A 25,750-nucleotide genomic window follows, 5' to 3' on the forward strand; every position below is an offset into this window, starting at 1 on the left:
CCAGCCTACGGAAACCCATTACTTGCAAAAACCTAGTTTGCAGAAATGTATTGCCAGCGAAAACCCGATCTGCGGAAATGCACTACCTGTGGAAACCTAGTATGTGGAAACGCATTTCCTATGGAAACCCAGTTTGTGAAAACTTGTTGCCTGTAGGAACCCAATATGTAGAAACACAGTCTACATAAACTCACTGCATGTGAAAACCCAGTCTGCAGAAACTTGGCCTACCTTCTTCTAGAGCTGCGGCTACCTCTGAAGTTTATATTCTATCTTTGTTGCACATTTGGTGCTAAAATGAAACACATTCACCTTCTATTTATACACTTTAGAAGGGTTACTCGAATTCACATATGGACATGTCTTTTGGACTTAACCATTTCAAGCCTACATGACTTGATTGTCCAAAAATCCATTATCAACCTCACTAAGGACAACTCAAATTTTGACGATTCTCGAAGCATTGGATTCTCCTTGCCGTCCTATATAATATCCATCCATCTCATGTCCAAAATTGTCCACGGTTTTGGCCCAAACGTCGATGGGTGAAAAACCCCAACCTTGGGTTAAAAGCCCACAAGTGACTCTTGTGGTGCTTCACCCTCCAAACCCCAAACCCTAGGGCTTGGCGTACCTCCCAAGCTACTCAAAAATCAACAATCCCTCTTAGTGAGGGAGGTACTTCCAAGACTAGGAAGTAACTCATCATCATCATCACTACTCACAACACTCGCCTAACTCTTAGCGCTCACCACTGTAGAAATCCCTGTAGTATGAACTACACCTCTCTCGGAAGTGTCTCTATCACTAGAAGCATCTTGCTTCTTCTTCTTCTCTTGTATCTATTTCCAATCCCTCGATGATTCCTTCTTGGCAGATGTGGAAGCACCCTTGCACCCCACTGATCATGCACTCTTCTTAGGTGGGAAAGTCTCGCTCTAAATCTACAAGCTCCTTCTAGAACTCGATTCCCTCTGAGCCTCTGGAACCTGGGCCTTCTTCTCTAGAACTTGTACCTATACTTCTGAAGACTTCACCTACAACTGCTTCTCTGGAACCTGCACCTAGTCTACCTACTTCTTCTTCCCATGATCTATAGGCTTTCCTGTAAGCTTGTATAGACCATACTCTCTAACACTAAGCACAATATATGTAGATCTAGAGCCTCTAGGCCTGATTCTTGCCTTCACATCCTATAAAAGTACCTCAAAACCCTTCTTATCGGTAATTGAGACAAATATCACGCTATATCTTAGTCCTGTTATATATAGTACATCTTGGACTCGCATCACTTGTCCTGTCTCCATCTGGAATGGCACAACTCTTGATCCTCGAATCTCCTTCTGACTCTTTTTTCCCAATGCCATGTGTAACTTCGAGTCCCATTAAACTAGATACTCTAAAACCTCATGTGACCATGTCATATGTTTCAATGCGCCACTATCCACATACCGTCCATCCTCATCAAGAGTACCCTGCGAGAAATGAGAGATCATCAAAAAGTCCTCCTCTTCTAATATTCCAGTGAGAGAATCTATCTCAGCATAAGTGGAAACACTGGCAACATGCTTCCCTTTCTTCTTCTCTTCATTTCCCTTCTTCTTCATTGAACATCTCGACAAAAAACAACCCATCTTGCCACAGTTGAAACAATACAATTTACTCAAGTCCTTATTCTACTTACCCTTCATTTGTGCTACAAGTGCCATGTCATCATCTGAAGCCATATTGTTCGAATGAAGATCCTCTTCTCATAACTCTTCCTAAATGAATTCGCCCCACAACCTATTCCAATATGGAAACTTCTCTATGGAAATGATCCCTTTGATGAATGGCTTCCACTCCTCGATGAACCCTTTCAAGGCAATCCTCACAATTGTTAATTTTTGCAGTTGTGGTCAAATTCCACATTGGACAGCTCAAATGACCTAGATGATGATTTCATTATATTCCTCTTTTTAAGAGGACCAAAATCAACCTAAATATCACCCAATTTGTTCAAGCGGAAGTTGATTTTTGAATTATTTTATTCATACATGTATTATGGAATGGATCAACCCTAACCACATGAGTAACTACTTAGGTCAACCTCAACCCTAAGTGGACCGTCATGAAATCCTATAAATAAAATATACCTCAAGCTCATTTGGACACATTCAATCAAGCTATCTTCTCTTCTCTTATTTTCTTGGTTCACACAAGTCTGTCGAAGAAAAGATTACACAAGGTTCTGAAATCTTAGGGTCAATGCTTGCACTATTATAGGGTTTTCTAGATCTTAGATGCTAGCACATAACTGGGCATTTTAGTCCCTAGAAACTGGCACACAGTGGTCTAGACAATGTCTAGAGAGCCTTGAACACTGGCACAGTGTGTATGGAAGTGTCTAGGGTTTCAAAGGTAGATTTGGAGGTATCAGTTCCTAGACGCTCACACAGAATGGTCCTGAGATCGTCTAGGTTGTCTCGGATGCACGCACAATAACTACAAGAGAGTTTCCAAGGGTTTTTTTAAGCATATCCGATGAGCTGATCCCTGAACGCATGGATATAATGGTCTGGGAGTGTCCAGGCTTCCATAAATGTTGGCACACAATTCACAGAGAGCATCCATGATTGTTATAAACGCTCACACAACTCCTCCTCCCTGCATCTGAGACTCAAAGATAATATTTTAGTATTCTAAAGTTTCCGCTCAGTCGCAACAGTTCTCAATAGTATCCAATAGATGTCTATAGTTAGTGATAATACATTACAGTCATTAGAACCACGATTTTGACTATAAGCATGATTAGATATGCTTCATTGATATCATAGTTGTTTTGTTGCATAGAATAAGTTATGGAGCATTGTACTCTCTTTTTCTAAATCATTTGATGACGATCTACGAAGAAGAAGATTTGCAAGGGTTTTCCCCGTAGTGGGTTTTTCCCTTGTCTTAGACCAGTCCTAGTGTTTCTATGTGTGTGAATTATTTTCTTCTATTGTTCCTTTATGTTTTGTTGCATTGATGATGATGTTCTTTCTATCTAGTTGCATATGCTGATGAATAATAGTATAGATCTTAATAATGTAATGATTATATGTGGTGAATTTTATGTATTAATGAATAAATCCAATTATCAAAGAAAAGAACAATGTAGCCCAATGAAAAATTAACATGGTTTTGGAGTTGGTTTGAAGAAAATCCATGGAGATCACCCTGATGATGACACCTTTGATGGAAGAAATAAGAGGTGGTGGATACCTAAAAGAATTCTAGGGTTTGAAGAAAACCCTAGGAAACTTGATTATTAAGGATTTAATGGTTAGGGTCTGAGAGAAACCCTGGTTTATGGAAAAAACTTGAGATTTGATGTATGAAACTCTAGCATGGTTTACGTGAAGATGCTAAAGAACTTGGGATAGATTTAATGAATCCCTAGATGGGATAATACCTAGCAGACTTGAATGGATAACAAAATATTACATTGGTATATGGATCATGGACATTGATGGATCTTGAATATTGGTTCAAGAGGGAGAGGATTACCTCTCATTGAATATAATTATTTCTTGACTCATGATTCCTCTTACTTTTGTTTAAACTTGTGGATCTTATTATTACGTTTATTGCTTCTATTTCCTGCATATGTATTTGAGTAAATGAATTTTATAACCTCCATGATGAGTTTTGATGAGATAGATCCTTCTTGAGGATCATTTGAAATGGAGGAAGGATAGATAGAGTTGGAAAAGGTTAAGAGGCACTATAAGATGAGAAAGTGCTTCATAATGTGCACATGTATTTGAATACCACAAGGTATGCATGGTATGTTGAATTTCAGCTATTAGCTCGGTAAGCCCTAAAGTATGACGAATCTTTCTTTGATGGCTCATACATGCATATGAAAGTAACTTGGATATATGTTCCCCATGATTAAATGATGCACCTGGTGTTGAACATTTTGATCTTCTTGAATTATATGAGGCTATCTAATGTTTACACATTGATACACTTGATGAGTGGCTAACATCCATCAGTTGGACATCTTGATCATATAAAGAAGGTTATCACCTGCACTCGTAAATTATACTCTTGACACTTGTCATGATGGAAGGATAGCTCATTGACTCTTATACATGATACTATTGGTAATGCTTGAGATAAGCATGATGGAAGCATATGGTGTTATGCAACCATCTCAGAAAATAGAAGAAAAGAGAGATAAACGCCTTCAAAATCAGCCTCTTCGAGGGGGAAACCTCCTTTACATTACACAAATGAAAAATTCTTGGATGATTCAATTAACAATACCTCCTTTCTATATATAGGAGTCTAAGGGGTCATAATATAATTAGAGCCGACATAACAATAATAATGTAAGGGCACAACAATAACAATAATGGGCTTCTATGGGGAACAATAATAACAATATGGGGACAACATGGGCACAACAATAATAAGGGGTACAATGACAATAATAATAAGGGAATACACTAGTATTATACGTACCTAACATGCCCCTCTCCTTCAAAAAAGTGTTGTCCTCAAAACTTGAGTAGTTTTGGATGCTTTTGTATAAAATTATCATCCTCCCATGTAGAACCTTCAGTGAGTAAGTTCTTCCACCTGATGAGATACTCTGAAATTGATTGATTTCGCAACTATCGAGTTCTCGTTTCTGTGACTGCTTCAGGTTCCAATATGATTTTTCCTTCCTCGTCAAGCTCTGGCAATATTGTTTGAACTAGGAGCTTGTCACCTATAACCTTCTTTAAGCATGAAAGATGGAAAACTGGGTGCACTCGGGAAGATGCAGGAAGTTCCAATTTGTATGCCATAGTACCAATCTTTTGCAACACCTTGTACGGACCATAATACTTTGGTGAGAATTTATTATCCTTCTTAGCTTGCTTGAGGGACATTTGTTTGTATGGTTGTAGCCGTAGAAATACCCAATCACCTACGTCAAAACTTCTTAAGCGGCAATGTTGATCTGTCTGTTGTTTCATTCTATTCTACGCCAAAGTGAGGTTATCCTTTAAGAATCGGAGAAATTTTTCTTGATGCTCGATGTGATCTTCCACATCTTGAACCTTAGAATTTTCTCTCAAATATGATGTGATGAACAAGGGATGATATCCATAAAGCACTATAAATGGGGTTATTTTTGCTGCAGTATGGAAGGAAGTGTTATACCACCATTCAGTGAGAGGCAACCATTTGACCCATTGTGTTTTTTTATCACATACAAAGCAATGGAGATATTCTTCCAAACATTTCTTCACTATCTTAGTTTGACCATCAGATTGAGGATAATAAGATGAGCTATGAGCTAACTGAGTAGCCATACAACAAAATAATTATGTCCAAAAATTTCCAGTGAAAATAGGATCTCTGTCACTCACAATAATATTTGGGTTTCCATGTAGCTTTTGAATTGTTTCCATAAATGAATTAGAAACTATACTGGCTTTAAATGGATGAGATAATGCACAAAAGTGTGCATACTTGGTAAGCCTATCAATTACCACCATGATGACACTCTTTTCTTTGAACTTGGGTAAACCTCTGATAAAATCCATTGAAACCTCCTCCCAACGTTGACTTGGAATGGATAAAGCTTGTAACAAACCTAGGGTCTTAATTATCTCAACTTTATTTTGTTGGAAAACCAAACATTCTGCCACAAAATTTTGAATATCATATTTACGGTCATCCCAAAAAAAAATCCTTCTTAACCTTGTGGTAAGTTTTTAAAAATCCTTAATTCCCTCCTAAGGGAGATGTGTGTAATTCCCTAAGAATATTTTGTTTGAGTTGGGAATTCTTACAGAGATATAAGCGATCTTTGTACCATAATGAATCATTTTTCCTGCTAAATGTATCATATGTACTGGGATCTTGCTGAAACTTTTGAATGAGTGCCCACACTTCTTTGTCATTCTTCGATTCATCCCTTGCTTCATTTATCTAATCTGGTTGGATAATAGAAATGGCACAAAGAAATTCTTCCACATCCTCATCCTTTCTTGAGAGTGCATCTGCAACAACATTTTGCTTCCCTTTTTTGTATATGATTTCAAAGTCATAACCCAACATCGTTGTGACCCATTTTTGCTACTCTTCTGAAGATAATATTTGTTCTAAAAAGTATTTAAGACTATCATGATCTATTTTTACCTTGAAGTGTCTTCCCATTAGGTAAGGTCGCCATTACTTCCAACATTTCCTTCTCATAAATAGATTTGTGTAGATATTTTCCTTTGATTGGACGACTTTTGAAAGCAACGGGTCTTTCTTCTTGCATTAAAACAACACAAACTCTATTTCCTAAGGCATCACATTCCACATTAAAGGTTTTTGTGAAGTTAGATGTAGCTAAGACCATTGCTTGGAACATTGCCTCTTTAAGATGTTCAAAGGCCTTTGTTGCTTATGCAGTCCAAGAAAATGCATCTTTCTTCAGTAATGTTGTTAGAGGTGCCGCTATTCTCCCATAATTTTAAAAAAACTTGCAATAATACCCTGTCAACCCGAGAAATCCTCACAGATGCTTTATGGATGTGGGGATTTTCCATTCCTTAATGGCTTTAATTTTGCTAGGATCTACCTTAACATCTTCATGAGATACAATATGACCCAAATATTCCACCTTTTGTACTCCAAAGAAACATTTGGAGGTTTTTGCATATAATTGTTTCTCCTCCAATAGTTTGAGCACTCTGTCAACACGTTGAAAATGATCCTTCCAAGACTTTTTGTAGATTAGTATATCATCAAAAAATACTAACACAAATTTTCTAAGGAAGGGTTTGAAAATGGAATTCATCAAACCTTGAAATGTCGAAGGTGCATTGGTAAGGCCAAAAGGCATGACCAAAAATTCATAATGACCCTCATGAGTTCTAAATGTTGTTTTCAGAATGTATTTAGTCTTCATTCTGATTTGATGATATCCCGAATGAAGGTTTAACTTGGTGAAGTAAATTTCTCTATGCAATTCATCCAATAATTCATCAATGAAATGAATGGGGAATTTATCTTTAATAGTGAGCTTGTTGAGCTCCCTATAATCTGAACACATGTGCCATGATCCATCCTTCTTGTGCACCAATACTAATGAAGCAGAGAAAGAACTTTGACTAGGTTGAATTATACCAACCTCTAGCATCTTTGCAACCATACGTTCAATTTCACTCTTTTTGGCATAGGAATATATGTAAGGCCAGATGTTTAGAGGAACACTTCCTAGAATAAAATGAATAACATGATCATGATCACGAATAGGTGGGAGGCCTTTGGGAGTCTCAAATACCCTGGAATGATTGTGCAAGACTTTTTGGAGAACTGGAGAAATAGATGATTCCAATGTGGGAACCTCTAACAAACATAATTGTGCAATTACGCCTCGTTTTTCTTTCTTTAGAAGTTTTTTCATGCTGTTAGAGCTGATTATCTTTCCCAGTTTCCCTGTGATACCCCTTAATTCAACTTCCTTTCCTTTTGAAACAAATTTCAAGAAAAGTTCTTGAAAATTAAAAGTTATCGTTCCCAAAGATTGTAGCCATTGTACTCCTAGTACAACATCAGCACCACCCATTGCAATGGAAAGCATTGGACTATTCAACATATATTCTCCCATGGATAGCTTGATATTATGGTACTTTCCTGAGCAATTTTTGGTTCCTCCATTTGCAACCATCACTTGACACTCTGGTGCTAGATATAGAAAGTAATTCAATTCCTTGGCTATCTTACAATGAATAAAATTATGGGTACTTCCAAAATCAATCAACATTATTACATTTTTCTTCTTGATATGTCCTTCTATCTTGATAGTTTGAGGAGTGGTAATTTTGGCCAATGCATTACAAGATATGGTCAGATTCATTTCTTCTTTCTCTAGGGTTTGTTCCTGGTGTGTATCCTCTTCTTTTGATGTTTCTTGTTCCTTTTCTTCCTCCTCTTCACAATCTATGTAAAATAATTTCTTCTCAGCACACTTATGACCTTTAGTGTATTTGCTATCAAAACTGTAACAAATCACTTTTTCTCTTTTTTCTTGCAATTTTTGTGGTGTCAACCTTGTAGGTTGTCGAAGGATAGGGGCAACAACACTTCCATATTTATAGTTGTGAGTGGTAGGCTTCCTTGTTGCCATAATTTTGCTTTCAATTTTTCTTGCCAACTTGAATGCCTTCTCCAATGAATCAGGTTCCCAAAGGCGAACCTCATGTTGGATGTTATCCTTTAAATTCCCTATGAACACATCAATCCTATTCTCCCCTATAATATATTTTACCCTTATATATAGTTTTTGGAAGTCCTCAATGTGCTCCACCATTGAACCCTTTCGTTTGAAATTTATCAATTCGCTAAAAAAGGTGTTTCTTTTTGTATCCTCATAATGTGTTATCATTTCTTCCATAAAAATTTCCCAAAGGACAATTTGTTTACGAGAGAAAAGCCATCGATACCATACAAATTGATTGGGTTCCAAATATAAAGTTCCAATGTGTACCTTTTGTGTGATTTGCACATTATGGAGATCAAAATTATTAGAGGACTTTTGAGGTCTAAAATGGGTCTCCCAAGGAAATTATAAAATAATAGTGGAAATAATAAAATAATATTAGATTACATCATCAAATTTTAGAGGGAAAAAGACAAAACTACTTTTTGATTTCGTATTTTCAATTTATATTCCCAAGTTTTTACTCAAATTTCGAGCGGGAGTACTCGTTGGATGCAAAATCTAATTCCTCATCCAAGGAGTACCCATGTTGCATACTTTCACTAGAACCTACTACACAAAAAATGAGAAATACATGAGAAAACGTGATTGCAATCACGTTTTCTCATGTATTTCTCATTTTTTGTGTAGTAGGGTCTAGTGAAAGTATGCAACATGGGTACTCCTTAGATGAGGAATTAGATTTTGCATCTAATGAGTACTCCTGCTTGAAATTTGAATAAAAACTTGTGGAGATAAATTGAAAATACGAGTTAAAAAAGTAGTTTTATTATTTTATTATTTTTTAATATTTGTACTTTTTTACTCCAAAAATGGTGAATCATCCCCCATGGTTGACATCATCTTCTTGAATCCTATTGGTTCTTATAAAATTTATTTTGGTTGTACATTTTTCTTAGAAGGCCCATTTTAGACCTCAAAATTCCCCTAATGATTGCTCCATCTGTAGTATCCATGTTACGAGATCCTTGCCATGAAAATTCCTCATATCTATCTTTGGAACATGGTGGGTCTTCAATCCAACGTTAGAATCTATGAAATCATAACTAACATTTCTTTTGTTCTCCTCACGATTTTCATTTACTACCCTTTTTCCATTAGTAAGCATTTATTGTAGAAACTTTTTCAAATCCATCTTCATATCTTCCATGTTGCCTTTAAGTTTTGCTTCTATACCATCCATCTTAGCTTCCATGTCATCCATCTTAGCTTCCATTCCATTTTTTAAACCATCCATCTTAGCTTCCACATTTTTCTTTAAACCATCCATCTTAGCTTCCATGCCATACATCTTAACTTCCACACCTTTCTTTATACTATCCATCTTAGCTTCTGTTACTTTTTGTGAGAGTGAATTTTGTTGCACTTGGTCTCGTAATTTTGATATATCATGTTGCATTTCTTCCTCTTCTTCATGAGTCATGCTAGAGCTTTCACGTTGCTTACTAGGTGTTTCTATTTTCTTTCTTCAAGGCATTAATTAATGATAATAATGCTTCAATATGCCCTTTGAATTCCTTCAAACTATTTTTTTAGCCCAAACTTATGAAAAATTAAAAAAAAAACTACACACCTTTTTTCACTTTGTAGAAGCTCGATATTGAATCTGTTGTATCTCTATAATTTCGGATCTCCAAGGTCTGAAATTTATTCTTGCGGTATCCTTCTGAGTCCTCTTTCCAACCCTACAAGTTTGATCAAGATTGGATTCTCCAAGGAAGAGTTATGCCAAATCTCCTACGATGACCTAATTATAGACTGGTTCAGTAGAGAAAACTTGTACGAAGTGCCACATGTCACTGCTTCGAACTAAAGACCTGAAAAAATACAAAGAAAACTACAGGCCGCTCTCTTTTTGTAACTTTTTACGAAATTTCAATCTAATGCTCAGAGATAAAGTTATGACAGTTTTCCCCAGGTCACCTGTTTGAGATATAATTCGGGAGTCTGCCAAAAACCCTAACTTCCTTGGATCATATCTCTGAAAATATAGTGATACAAGATCTGAAATTCTGACTTGAGGTTCATCAAGATTTAGGCTCAAAATGGTTCTTTTTTTAGCTTTTGAAACATCAAAAGAAAAGTTATAGTGCAAATTCCACAATGACCTGTTTGGAGCAGCGAAACCCTCGAATCCAAACCTCTGATACCAAATGTTATGCAACCAAATCATAAAATAGAAGAAAAGACAGATAAACGCCTTCAAAATCATCCTCTTCCAGGGGGAAACCTCCTTTACATTACACAAATGAACAATTCTTGGATGATTCAAATGACAAGACCTCATTTCTATATATAGGAGTATAAGGGGTCACAATATAATCAGAGTCGACATAACAATAACAATGTAAGGGCACAACAATATCAATAGTGGGCTTCTATGGGGCACAATAACAAAAATATGGGGACAACATGAGCACAACAATAAAAATAAGGGGTACAATGACAATAATAATAAGGGAATACACTAGTATTATAGGGACCTAACATATGGAAAGAGAGATTAGCACTCTTGTTGCTTTAGTAAAGTTTTATTGAATGACCTAACTTGATCTCATTGATCACGAAGAGCATGGTAACCCTGCTGTGAGAGGTATAAGTGTAAGATTGATAAGTAAATCTCTTAGTAACTATTGTCATATCTTGATGAGATGAGTAACTATGGCATATTCGATTGCCATAACTTAATGGAGTGATTTGATAGAAAGTATTATTGTGTTCATTATCTCTGAGATATGATGTTGCATCTATCTATTGCTTTGAGTCTAACCTTTGATTTATCTCATGATGCAAATGGCCATGATAGATATATGTTTATGATCTAACAAATCTGTTGTTGCATGACTCTAGTAGAGGTAGGTTGATTGCATGAATGAAGATGAATGAAGTCAGAGGGAGAATCTCTTCTCTAATTACTATTTGCATTTTGTATTGTTGAAATATGATTTATGTGCATCTGACATTATTGATCTGTAATAAAGTATCAAATCTGAAAAATGTACAGAAATTAGGGTTTATGCTTTGGATGCAAGCATACAATTGGGATATTTCATCCCTATACGCATGCATGTTAAGGCCTAGATAGCGTCCAGGATGCTAAAGATGCTCCCATGCTAACCTAAAGGGAGCATCCAAGGGTTTGACTATAGTTGACCATCATCTGAATCTTTCTGAAGCTGTCTGAACTATGAACCAAGAGATATTTGACATATTCTCCCACTGTAATATGATTTTTGAAGTTGTTGGGTTAAATTTTTGATCACATAAAAAATGAAGTATCTTTCATGAAATTAGATGTTCACTTGGAAGATGTCAGTACCAAAGATGTGTTGTAGATAACAACAAGATCTGCAAGTAGGAAAAACTTGAATGTTTTCCATAACATGAACATGCATACTAAATGTGTGTTTGCAGGTGACCGGGACATACATATGAATATGTCACTATGTTTGTGCTACAAGAGGTTGGCATGCTTTGGCCAATTGATATAGATGAACAATGTTTTGTCATGATGCTTAAAAATAACTTTGAATTGGTTATTGAGATATGTTTTGACTATAGATCTATCTACGATAGCGAATTTGGACTTGATCTAATGACTAATGATCTAATTTGATGATTGCTGATTTGCCCTAATATCAATGCTATGTGGGCATAATGACTTATGTGGGTATTTGGAAAAATGATTTTGTATTGGCCTCCTCATTCCTAACACAATGGTTGAGGTACTAATAGTTGCGATTCAGCTTGAAATTGAAACCATAATGACTCATTCTTGATGTTTGCATTTACACCTAGTTTCAAATTGATATTGCATGGTTTTTTACAACTTTTTGGGATGACAATAAATCATTTCACGACTTGATATGAGCTCTCCATGTCACCTGGTTGAAAGTATTGATATTGTGATAATAATGACTTTGATAATGGTCGTGATTTGGCTTCTAAACTCTGATTAGGTGACTTTTTTGTTGTGATGGTACAACATTGATTTATGTAAGGCTTATTATGTTGGCTTAGCAAGGCATTATGCTTAGAGCATTGCATGAAGCAAGCTCCCCGATCCAAATATGTCTATATTTGACAGTTATCTGATGTAGTCATGATGATGAGTTCCAAGGTATGGCTTTGATTTTGACTATGGTTTTGGTTTTATAACCCGATGACCTACTATTGATAGGTGATGAGCCTCTGATGATCTAAATCAGAGGGAGATGGCTTCTAAAGCTCAAAATGATGTATCATGGCATGATGAATCAATTTCTGGAATTTGGAGAAGAAATTCTATATTGCAAAGCTATTGGAAAATAGTTTTCAATAATGAAAATGAAAATCCTTGGACACTCTGATTTGAAGTTCAATATGTTGTTGAAATTGACATAGCACCCAACAATTGATTGAAGCATTGATGTTCCGTTTTGAACATCCATATATATATATATATATGTATGATGTGCATAGAACCTGAATAAATTCATGATTGAGCTACTTCACTCACATAGAGTTTCCACCGAGCATCTTTGAAATATCTGCATGAGATGTTCTATTTTTTAAGGCTGATATATTTCTCCTATGATATGTGATTGTATGGATGTATTTATGACATTTGATATTATTCTTGATAAGAACATTTGGATGTTGCTTTAGTATGAGATCTACCATGATATCTTGGATGAGAGGTCCATAACATGATTGAGGTTGATCATGATGTTGCTAGCATGGCTAGTTGTGAGGCAGGATGAAGAAGCTCCTTAGAGAGATTTCTGAGCATGATATGGATATGACATGGAAACATTGTGATGAATTAGATTGAGATCTAGTTGGCAGAAAATCCCATATTTATAGTTGGGACTAAGATACTCTCATATATTGAGGCACTGCAATTGTTCGAAACAAGCTCAGGATTGTGGTTGGCACCTCCTTGAGAGGGAGGATGATTATGGTATCATTTTGTTATTTATATAATTATTTGTGTTCTAACATGATATTTGATTTGATGTCTTGCATGAACAGGAAAAAAATTGCTATTGAAACAAGTTGATACCAGATTTTAGTATGATGAGAGCAACATTGATCAACGATACTGAGCCAAATCTTCCTCCTTGTCTGACCTCCCAGAATGAGGAGTTCAAGTAGAAGGGATCCCAGGGTTGAGGGAACTCTGGACAATAGGGTATGACCCCTATCTATTACCCATAGGTTTGAAGATGTTTCTCCCCTATCTTTATAGGGTTGGAGAATGTTTCTCCCTTGTTTGGTTTTTGTAGAGTATACCCCAATTGGCATCATACCCACACGTAGGGCTTCTCGCGAATATCGCACCTTGTTTGGCCAACGAGTTGAGAGTGCACTTGGGGTGTACAACCCAATTCAATTATGATGCAGGTGTTCTACCACATGACTATTTAGGGTGATCGATGGGAAGATCAATAGCCAATAGGATGGGTTGAGATAACCTTATGCGATTCCGGGTTGAGATTGTGCTCCCTAATGTGATACAAGGTCGATATTTTCTCCCTTATGTGTTTGGATATCCTATTTCTATATATGGGGCTATAGATGTATATCTCCCACATGAGATTCTGGGTCGAGATGTGTTCCCCGATGTGGCTCTAGGTTGAGATGTGCTCCCTGATGATATGCTCTTTGATGATGATTGATAACATTTCGAGTAGTATCCCACTGGCAGGGATTCCGGGTAGCAACCAATGGATAGAGGGTGGTAGCTTGAGCTCCCCTCAAGTAACAAATTCTTCTTCTTCTAGATTCGATAATTTTCAGCATAGAACAAGAACAATCAAGAGATAAGCAGGATTAACCAAGAGATAGATCGAGACGTACATTGATGATTCAAGATACTTTAGGTGGTCATGGAATGATGACTACATGACATAGATGGTCAATGATCGTATGTGATGACACTTGAAGATTCCATATTGGCATATTGATCGATGGATAAATATTTATAGGTGGAATTCTCCCTAGTTGAGATGGAGTGTTAATTTTTGCAATTGCGGTCAAATTCCACCTTGGAAAACCCAATGACCTATATTATTATTGCATTAGATACATATTTACAAGAGGACCAAAATCAACCTAAATATCATCCAATTTGGTCAAGAAAAAGTTGAGTTTTGAATTATTTTATTCATACATGTATTATGGAATGGGTCGACCCTAACCACATGAGTAACTGCTTAGGTCGACCTCAACCCCAAGTGGACCATCATGAAAGCCTATAAATAGAAGAGACCTCAACCTCATTTGGACGCATTCAATCAAGCTATCTTCTCTTCTCTTATTGTCTTGGTTTTCATAGGTTTGTCGGAGGAAAGTTCGCACAAGGTTTTGAAATCTCAGGGTCAAATCTCGCATTGTTATAGGGTTTTCTGGATCTCGGATATTCGCACATAATTAGGTATTTTGGTCCCTAGACACTGACATGCAGTGGTCTAGATAGCTTCCATAGAGTCTTGGACACTGGCATAGTGTGTTATGGGAGTATCCAGGGTTTCAGAGGTAGATCTGGAGGTGTTGGTCCCCTGACGCTCACACAGAGTGGTTGTGAAAGCATCTAGGCTATCCCAGATGCACACATAGTAACTACAAGAGAGCGTCCAAGGGTTTTTTTGAGCAGATCTGATGAGTTGGTCTCCGAGCACATGCACAAAATGGTCTGGGAGAATCCAGGCTACCATAGACGCTAGCACACGGTTCACAGAGAGCGTTCAGGCTTGTTATAGATGCTCGCACAACTCCTCCTCCCTATGTTTGGGACTCAAAGATGAGATTTTAGTATTCTAAAGTTTCCGCTCAGTGACAACAGTGTTCAGAAGTGTTTGGCATAGTGACTGTAGTATCTAACAATTATATACAATAAGTGATAGTACATTACAGTCATCAGAATTAGCGTTTTGACTATAAGCATGATTATATCTGTTTCATGGATATCATAGTTGATTTGTTGCATAAATAAAGTTATGGATCACTGTACTTTATTTTGTTGAATCATTTGATGACGATCTAAGAAGAAGAGGATTTGCAAGGGTTTTCCCCATAGTGGGATTTTCCCTGGTCTCAAACCAATCCTAGTGTCTCTATGTTTGTGCATGCTTTTCTTCTATTGTTCCTTTATGTTCCATTGCATTGATGATGATGATGTCCTTTCTCTATAATTGCATATGTTGATGAATAATGGTATATATTTGATTATTGTAATGATGATATTGGGTGAATTTGAGGTATTAATGAATAAATGCAATCATAAAATAGCCCCACGGGTTAGCTCAACTGGTTGAGTCCCCATTGTTAAGTACCTTGCCGATCGGGAGGTCACATGGTCAATTCTCCTCGATGCCCTCGGGGTTAAGCCCTGCTAGTCTAGCCGACAGGATTTATAAGATTCTCTTCAGGGTTGATCTGCCCAGATTTTCCTATGGGAAAAAAATGCAATCATCAAAGAAAATAACAATGTATCCCTATGAAAAAATAACAACCATATCATTCTCTGAAATAGTCACACTAACGACAAGAAGCTCATCTTTTACCTGAGACAATCTCGTCAAATACAAAGTCACTCCTTCACCCTATATCATCTTGGTGGACTTCAACTTATCCTCCAATACCCGTACCCAATTCTCGTTCTTATTCTTGAACAAATTCTGAAGATCCATCCACATCTCATGTGCAGTGTTCTTCCCGAACCAATGAGGTATTAGAGGATACTTCACACCATCAAGTATGATCAATCTCACCCTTGTATCCAAATCCTCATACACTTCCATCTCCTTTGGGTTAGTTGGCTTCTTGATGGCTTTCTCGGTGAACTCTCAGATCTTGTTGACCTGCAAGACCAACTTGATCCTTCCCTTCCATGGACTATAGTTGAGAAACCCCTCCAACTTGTCCTCATATCGAAGAACAACCTGCAACTTCGACATTGTAGTGATCCATTCACCTACAATGTGACGAAATATCTCTTAAGTTGTACTTCATTGTGCATTCCCATGATTCATTGTCCAAAGTAGCTCAGACATTCTCTAATTCCATCTTGAATTTCCACGATCTTGGGTCTAAGATAGAATCTTAGAATCTCTAATGCTACCAAACCAAGAATCTCAACAAAAGCTACTTTGCACAGTAGAAAATATAAAGAAGTAAATCACACAGACATAGTTAGAGAAATCAAAGGTTCGAATGCTCATCCAGAATAAAAAATCGCTCATGTCATTCATTGCCAACACTTAGGACTCATATGCACGATTATACAATCGCATGGGATCCCATCAGTTGGCTGGCTCACTAAGTGTTATAGAAAAATTTGGGCACTACAACCCCAATCATACTTGTACATAAACCAAGGGCTTCTAAGTCCCTAAAAGTGTTGTTTCATACCCTAAAAGAGCAAGGTCAGCTGATTACATCATCTCCCAGAAGTTCTCCATGAAAAACTACTCAAAACTGGTCAATGCAGGACCATACAGTCTGCCCAGTGCTAAAAGTGCAAAGCATCTCACCTGCTCCATGTAAAAAGTTTGATGCATACTGGAAAGCCCTTCTATGGGGTGAAATGAGCTAGAGCTGAAAAATGGCACAAGTAGTTTTCTAGGTGGAAACCCAGAGAATCTTCTAGAAACTGCCCATTTGACACTTGCCTCTCTAAATTCACCCAGGGATGAGTAAGAGATCTGAAATCTCCATGTGGAACCAAGAACTATCAGTGAAATGACACTAATCAAAATCCCATAAGCTGACTCACTCTCCTGTAAGCATCTATATATGGATCCCTCATAAAATAGATCCAAAGGATGGAATTTTGTAATTTGCAAGGAAGTGTTGTTGGTTTCTCTTTGAAGACATTGTTGGGTGATCTTGCTTTGTATGAGGTGAAGAGGGCTTTCATGCTAGGAGAATGACGCTGGGTCAGACCAAGTGGTTGTAATTCTCCCTTCTACTACTTTTACTAATAAAGCTATTTGAGTTTTCCTCCATATTCTTGTGTATCTCTGAATATTGTGTTGATATATGCATTTGTATGGTCAATATATATCAAATCCTGTATTGTTTACAGTGAAAGATCTCTATGCTTTGATGGTATTATGCTACTGTGAATCTACAAGTGTTCTTTGAAGCGGGACAAGTAAGGAAGCAGTGGCGAGATTCTGCCAAAGGGGAAAGGAAACAAGCAAGGAGACAAGTGGAAGTCTGAGGTTGGTACTCTCTGCTTCTTTCTCATCTCTCTCTCGTAAAGGAAAATAAATTAACTTTAATTTGTTTGTTTCTAATACAGCTACCCATCTTAGTGGACTAGCAGCTCTGCATAGACACTAGTTTTCTCGATAAAAAAATGGCGACTCTTCTAGGGAGCGATTAGTTTGATTGCTTGTCGCTATTTGTTTGATTCATAAACCACAGACGGACCTTGAAATTAAGCTAGCTAGCCTTCAAACTGCATTTGTTATGCAAGTGCAAAGTAGATCAACGCTGCTTCAGTCAATCTCCGGATTTGTTTATGAACTGAACAACTGACTTGCAAACATCCTAAGTGCCCTAGAGGTAGCTTAAGTAACCTCATTAGATCAGCCCTATACTTTGTAGTTACTGACTATAATTTGTTCGGCCTAAATCCCTGGACTAAATTGCAAACTGTGACCAAAAACCAAGCTAGAGTCTGGTTGCTTGACCATCGCACCCTCTCCTTTAGGAAAAATGGATGCACCGCACCTCCCGTGTACAGTAAGTGGGATGCATCCCTGTTTCCATGTGTTACAAGTGCGATGATTAGAAAAGACTAGATCTGCCCCCAGATTTTGGTTTTTTATTCACTATCTTCAGTTTTATTCAGGAGATTTGTTGTCTATGATCAGTAGACCATTGTTGAAACCCCCTTCCTTTGCATCATTCAGCCTCCATTGTACAAATATTTATGAATGGTTTTGTGTATTTTTCGCCATTCACAGTTCTCATTTACAAAATAGTAGCTTAATCGTACTGTCGTCTTTTGATTTGAAAGTGTCGCAAGTGTCGTTTTAAATCAAAGAAAAGAATCCTATTGTTCCTGACAGTCGGTTACACTATTACTCTTTTATTTGATTTCAATTAGTAGATTTTCAAGTGTCGAAAGCAGTTTTCAATTCAAAATCGAAAAGTGTTGCCATTATCTTCCTTTCATTTTTGAAGAGAAATTTGTTAGTACTGTCACTTTGAAAAGATAATTCAAATTTGTACTCGGCGTTCTTTCTGTCATTCACACATTAAGAAAGCAAAAACAAATACATGCATGTGCATTTGCATTTAGACTGCTTGTTGATTTAGGATAGTGCATCTAGTGTGTACTCTCTGCTCTATGTTGAAAGGATTTCGTTTCTCTTTCCTTAGTAGTTAGGATTTTCATTGCAAAAAGAAGATTAAACGATTTTTTATCATCTTAGATTGCATTTTAGGAATTGTATATCTACATCACGCGGTGAACCTTAAAGGCAAACTTCTTAAGCAAGATCAATTGTAAAATAAATTCAATGAACATAAAAACGCTTTGGAACGTAACGCACAACATCTAGAAGTCTAGGCTAGAGACGTATTCCAACGTCGTAAAGCCTGGTAACTGTCACTTTCATCATAGGTTGGGTGATTCCTCCTCTTTGAGCCGAAAAGTGCCAGTACGGACTTGTGCTCCAACGTACCGTCGAGTATATATTGGGAGACCACAATAGGCTATATCCTTTATCCTTAGGAAGCCTGAGTCTGCCGCCCTATTGATCGCAATGCACTAAACACAACATTCTGGAAGATTGACTGTCGTACCGTAAAAAGTATTCTGCAATTTTTCTATTGGTTTGGTAATCCCTCTATCTATATTTCCAGAGTAGTCTCTTTCGTTCCTTTTTAGACTCCTTAAAGGAAAAGGTCCATCTGAGCACTTGCCACTTCAAGCTCATTAAAAATTGAAGGCAACCAGAGTCATCTTTAGCTTTTTCTCGACTCTTAAAAAGTGAAAAAGCAAGTTGTGTCAAAGCATCTAAAATTTATTTTAAACGGAATAACGTCACTGTTCCCTTGTTTATTTTGGGTTGAGAAAATGGAGTCCACCCACCAAGGATTTCCCTCTGGGGGAAATCCTAGTCCTTTCTCCTCTTGGGGAGATGTTGGTGCACCTCATATGGCCACATTGTCCCTTCTAGGATTGACAATCGGCTTTCCAATATGGCTCTTCTCGACCTCTGTTGTTCAAAGCACCGCGATTCCTGAACAATCAAGTCAACAACTAGATGATGCTAGAGTTACCCCAACCCTATGCTTCTCTTATTTCTCCCTCCCCTCATTCCTCTTTTCTTGGTGAAGCTAGTAAAGCCAAAAACCAAGTAACTAGGAAGAAGAAGAAAGGGAAGGAGAAGGAAAAGAAGAAGAAGGAGCCAAAGGCAAAAAGGGGCAACCATGCATCGTCTAGCGAAAATCCACACACTGCACCGTCCAAGCCTAAATATCCATGTGTCATTTGCAAAGGAGACCACTATCATCAAGATTTTCCTTGCATCCCTCAGATCTTAAGGGATTGGTCTCCTCGTTTGCATAATCCGGTGTTATCAACCTCTGACGATCATGTTGAAAGTACACCATCAACTAGTGAAAGCGAAGTCTTTGTATAGAAAACAAAATGTAAATTTCCTTGTAAACTGTGTGAAGGCGATCACGTCGTCAACCATTGTCCCTTCCTAGACGAAGCTAAAAGAGTCTTGGATAACCGTCCTGCTTCACCGCTTCGGCTTCCTCCTAGATACAAGAAACTCTTTCCAAGTCCATCACTAGTTGAAAATCCAACTGACACATCTTTGGGGTCGGTCGAAGCATCTATCATTGAATATAAACCCTCTAAATCCACACCAGACGAAATTCAAAAGGTCAAGGCGGCACTCGACCCGGTCTTGTCTTCGAAAGGTCCAACTTCAGATGATACAGTCACCGAAGAGAATGAGAATGACACCGTCCAAATTATTTTCGTAAACACAGACTCCGATGAACATATACCCATTCCTTTACCGTAGAAAGGAAGTTCATCAGAGTCGTATCCGACCGTCTATTCGATCCCACCTCCAAGCAACCTAGTCGTTTCCTTCGATTGGAATCTACTAGGCGGACCCCGTCTACCATCTAATGTACCATTCCGAATCATTGTACAAGCTTACAGAATGGTCATGGTCGGTACTATCATAGATGAAGGGGCTTCTATGAGTATCCTTTCCTCAACTTCTTGGAAAGTGCTTGGTTCGCCATCGCTTCTGCCTGAGATGAGAAATCTGACAGGCTTCGACAAAGGAACCAATCGACCGTTAGGGATCCTTCCAAATTTGATTAACTTTGAGAAGGAAAACCGTTTATCTAAACGTAATGGTAGTCCAAGGACCTCTAAATTACAATCTAATCCTTGGGTGTGACTACATTTATAGCATGGGAGCTATTGTTTCCTCACTCTTTCAAGTAATGTGTTTTCCGCATGAAGGCAGAGTGGTCCAACTCATAGATCAGCTTTCATTCCCCTGTTCACACATAGATAATAGTCAAATGCCATCCCTAACAGGTATTTTTGCGCAAGGAATGTCTCATCAATCACTATTCCATCCACCTGATGAACGCGACTAATTCGGTGGTTGTGATTGAAACCCAGAGGGCATGCACCCTGGTCTGTTTCGGTAGGAAAACTTCAGGTATAGGGTAAAGTTTCCATGAAGGATATATGACTAGTGTGACACACCCGTCCATATAGGAAAATGGGATTAGACCGGAATAAGATTCCCTCGTCAAAGTTATGTGAGTGGAGGTGACTGCGCCATTCACCTTTGTCTATTTCGGTAGACATCGCCAAGGAAGTGTTTTGTCTGCAAATGCGGATGGAGCAATCTTGCAAATGCAATAACTTTCATATGGTAACCTGAAAAATTTACTTCACTATAACTGGGGGCATGCAAACCTTTTGTATGCAAGTGAAAAGTGACCAACGTAACTCTAACTCCATAGTTTTGCTAACTTCAACTACTTAAGTTAGGTGATTGGTCTAATCAACCATTCCCCTTTGCCGGGACCGATGGAAACGGTAAAGTAAAGGAGATGTTTCCCGATGAGAAGTTATCCTACCTAACCTTAGTAGTTCTTTAACCCCTAGGACAGTAGTTGGTAGTTCCCAGCCTGCATACAAAAGGCTTCGGAGAAAAGCTTCGAAAGGTGCAAGCTCCATAAAAATGGAATCTATCTATGAGATGTCCTTATTATACGACTAGCGCGAGCAATTTTACGTGAAGTTCAAGCTCGTTAAAAATTAAACCTAGCAATGAGCATATGTTCCACCAGAGTTTAATCTCACTAAAAAATGAACCAATCTCCGGTAAATAACCATTTTGAATGCATTATCATCAGCTTTTGAGCCTTGGTCGTGTTATCATCATCACCTTCACTCTGTTTTAGTTGATCATACGCCTCTATTTGATTGTTTACCCCTTTTGAGGAACAACTATGATGAGTGATCCTATTAGCCACGTTCTTTACACTGTCATGATTGAAAAGTTCCAAAAATTACCTGGAACCAGTTGCTATCTGAACGCATCACTCGTTCCTCAAAAAATGAGTCTCCTTTAAGCTCTTTTCATCTGACTCGTAAAATATGAAAGGATTGCCGAGAAATTGGCCTCTCCAGCTCGTTAAAGTGATTGGAAGTGTCATCCCTCCTCTAGATTCTAATCTTTTTGGACCTGAGGGATTATTACACAAAAAGATTGAGCGTTTGTCTTGTTCAGCTCGTTAAAATTACCGAAAAGTCATCCCTTTCGCATTGTTTTATACTTTTTCGGACTTAAGGGATTACATTACGAAAAAGGAACATTGGAGTCTCATTTCCGTCTCTTTTCAGAATCTCTAAAATTGAAAAGAACCGAGTTATCTTTGTCATTAAACTCATTAAAACAATAGCGACAAACTTGTCCATTTAGACAAGAGCGAGTTTCACTGCTACTAGGTTCGTTAAAACATAGCGACGGGTTTGCCCGAAGGGCAAATTATAGAACAAGCATATGTTATCCTCCTCAAGCTTGACAAAAATAAAGAGGTACTGGTCAGAAATGACTGGGGAAATTGGGAAGAAAACTCGAAGAAACTTTATTGGTAGCAGGTCGCTCTTGAACATGACACTTTCACTCCATCACCATGATTGGGTCGGGTTGGGTTATTCCGTTCGCTGGTCATATACCATTGGTCCACTGTACCATCCAATTTTGGGGTTAATGCTACCAATCTATTTTAGTGTCGCCGATATGTTCAAGAGAAGTTGCTTAGATAATTCACCTAACCAGATTGTGTCTCATCCGCTGCAATACCTTCACGCTTGATTCTTTCATGACCACCACCGTGAACACTGTATCGTCAAACTGTTTTCACCTCCACAAAATCATTTGCTCCATTCTGTGTCGTATATGTGGGATTCATTAATGGCCTCCTACGACGGGTCACTTCTTGTCGAAATTAGCTCATTATCCAAGAAGCCAACCTAGGAACAACCCTTTCAGTACTTTAAAGCTTGCATGCCTCAATGGCAAGTTTCTCACTTCCGGCGACAGATTTACATTAATGGCCTTCGACCGAAAGATTTTACGTGGTGTTCGACATCAACCCATGTATTCACACCACGTGAATTTTACTGCAGTACCTTGAGGATCATCATCATCATTGGTGATTCCTCTCACGCCTGTTAACAACTTACATCATTGGCTGGTAATCAGGCGATGTCTTTCCATGTTTGACACCAGAACATCTTTTCACATGGATCAACTTGTACTTCGGACGAAGATTGAACGAGTTTGAAGACCCCGGATCTAGTTTCATCCATCCGGGCTACGATATATTCAAGAAAATAAAAACATCAAATGTACATCATTGCTGCACATATAATCATCCAAACTAAGGGATGATGGCTCTACCAGGATCATCAGTCTGCACACAAACGATTGTCTGTCCTATGTACATGAAAATGAATTTATCAAAGCTGAGCATGGGAATGCCCGCCTCAGCTAGATCATGAAAAATATTATGAAGATAATGTATTGTATTGTATCTTATTACAGGTCACCTTCCAGTTCGAAAAACCTCGGATCATCATTATAAATCATTTCACCCGACATCAAAAAGGATTTATGACCTCATAATTTAGGGGGCAACTATTATAGAAAAATTTGGGCACTGCAACCCCAATCATACTTGTCCATAAACCAAGCGCTTCTAAGTCCCTAAAAGTGTTGTTTCATACCCTAAAAGAGCAAGGTCAGCTGATTACATCATCTCCCAGAAGTTCTCCATGAAAAACTACTCAGAACTGGTCAAAGCAGGACCATACAGTCTGCCCAGTGCTAAAAGTGCGATGCATCTCACCTACTCCATGTAAAAAGTGTGATGCATACTGGAAAGCCCTTCTATGGGGTGCGATGAGTGAGAGCTGACAAATGGCACAAGCAGTTTGCTAGGTGGAAACCTAGAGAATCTTCTAGAAACTACCCATTTGACACTTGCCTCTCTGAATTCACCCAGGGATGAGTAAGAGATCTGAAATCTCCATGTGGAACCAAGAACTATCAGTGAAATGACACTAATCAAAAACTTAGAAGCTGACTCACTCTCCTATAAACATCTATATATGGATCCCTCATCCAAGAAATCTAAAGGCTGAAATTTTGTAATTTGCAAGGAAGTACTGTTGGTTTCTCTTTGAAGACATTGTTGGGTGATCTTGCTTTGTATGAGGTGAAGAGGGCTTTCATGTTGGAATAATGACGCTGGCTCAGACCAAGTGGTTGTAATTCTCCCTTCTACTACTTTTACTAATAAATCTATTTGAGTTTTCCTCCATATTCTTATGTATCTTTGAATATTGTGTTGATATATGCATTTGTATGGTCAATATATATCTAATCATGTATTGTTTACAGTGAAAGATATCTATGCTGTGATGGTATTATGCTGCTGTGAATCTACAGGTGTTCTTTGAAGTGGGACAACTAAGGAAGTAGTGGCGAGATTATATCAAAGGGGAAAGGAAACAAGCAAGGAGCCAAGCGGAAGACTGAGGTTGGTACTCTCTGCTTCTTTCTCATCTCTCTCTCGTAAAGGAAAAAACAAGTAACTTTAATCTGTTTGTTTCTAATACAGCTACCCGTCTTAGTGGGACTAGTAGCTCTGCATAGACACTAATTTTCCTGATAACACTAAGGCTAAATGAAGGAATCATGTTAGATAGGATATTGAATAATACTTGGAGAAGTTGAGACAAATCGCCATCAGGGAAGATATTGAAGTAAATAGAAATAATATGCAGAAGTACATTGGTGGCCCTGTCCAAATCAATACAATGTTGTTGTTGCTTAAGAAGGAAACACATACCAATTCCAATCGGTGTACTCGGATGCCATGGAGGCTAGAGTCAGCTTCCAACCTGACACCATCGCACAGTTTGGGGATGTCATCACGTTGTACAAAGCTTGGCACCGTTACGTGATAAAGAAACATAAAGTGGAAGTTGTTGAGTTGGAGTTTCCCCTAAGTCAAGATTAATTGTTTTGTCTTATTAGGCTATCTAGTTGGATCTATCTAATTTTCTCTTATATGGGTACGAGTGTATTATAATATTCTTTTGCAATTAATTTGTAAGTGGAATTCCAAGAGTCAATTGTGGAATGTGAAGAGTCACGATGTAATAAATTTAAAGAGTCACCTTGTAAATAAGTCCAAGAGTCATAAGGGGAAGTGGATAGTCAACCCTTTTGTTATAAATAGACCCTCATAACTCATGTAAAGGGATTTTGGGAGCCAAGATTTTGACCAAGATTTTAGGTTAGAAACAAGAGCTTGGGAGTTTGTGAGAGCCTTGGCTTCTCCATAGCATAGAGGAAGTATCTTTCTTTGGAGGAGTAGGTGTAGACTTCATGTTAGACTATTGGGGCTAGTGGTTCGTCAATGGTATATGTATGATTGGAACTTTCACTTTAGTAAAACTTAGAACCAACATGTTTTCATGCATATTTTGTGAATATAGTAGGACTATTCTTCTTGTATTTTCAATGTATGTTATTTCAATTAATCTTATGCTTACAAACTATTTCGTTTGACTTGGTACTAATTTGGTTGAATGCGTGATGTTGTATATTTCCATCATGGTTAACTTGTGAAATATTTTGCAGGCTAACTTGTGATGTCATTATGCTCGTGTGTTCCTTCCAAGTTACATACTATTATAGGATTCTAAGGGTCTCACTCACTTTCCCTTTGTGTGTTAGAACCTTCATGCATTTCACTTGACTTTCCATAGATTTACACACTTGTTCCCACCAAAGTCACTATACCCCACTCTATGTGTTATTGCAGCCAAGACACATCATGAAAACCCACTACATCGACAACCGGGCCATATTCCAGATGGGACTCCTACACCAAATGATGTGAGGTCTAATTGGGACTTCATATCGGGGAGATCCCCTAAAT

Source organism: Pinus tabuliformis, chromosome 8 (assembly GCF_031772625.1).
Source record: "Pinus tabuliformis cultivar Carrire ecotype Pingquan chromosome 8, CPIR1, whole genome shotgun sequence".
NCBI classification, from domain to species: Eukaryota; Viridiplantae; Streptophyta; class Pinopsida; order Pinales; family Pinaceae; genus Pinus; species Pinus tabuliformis.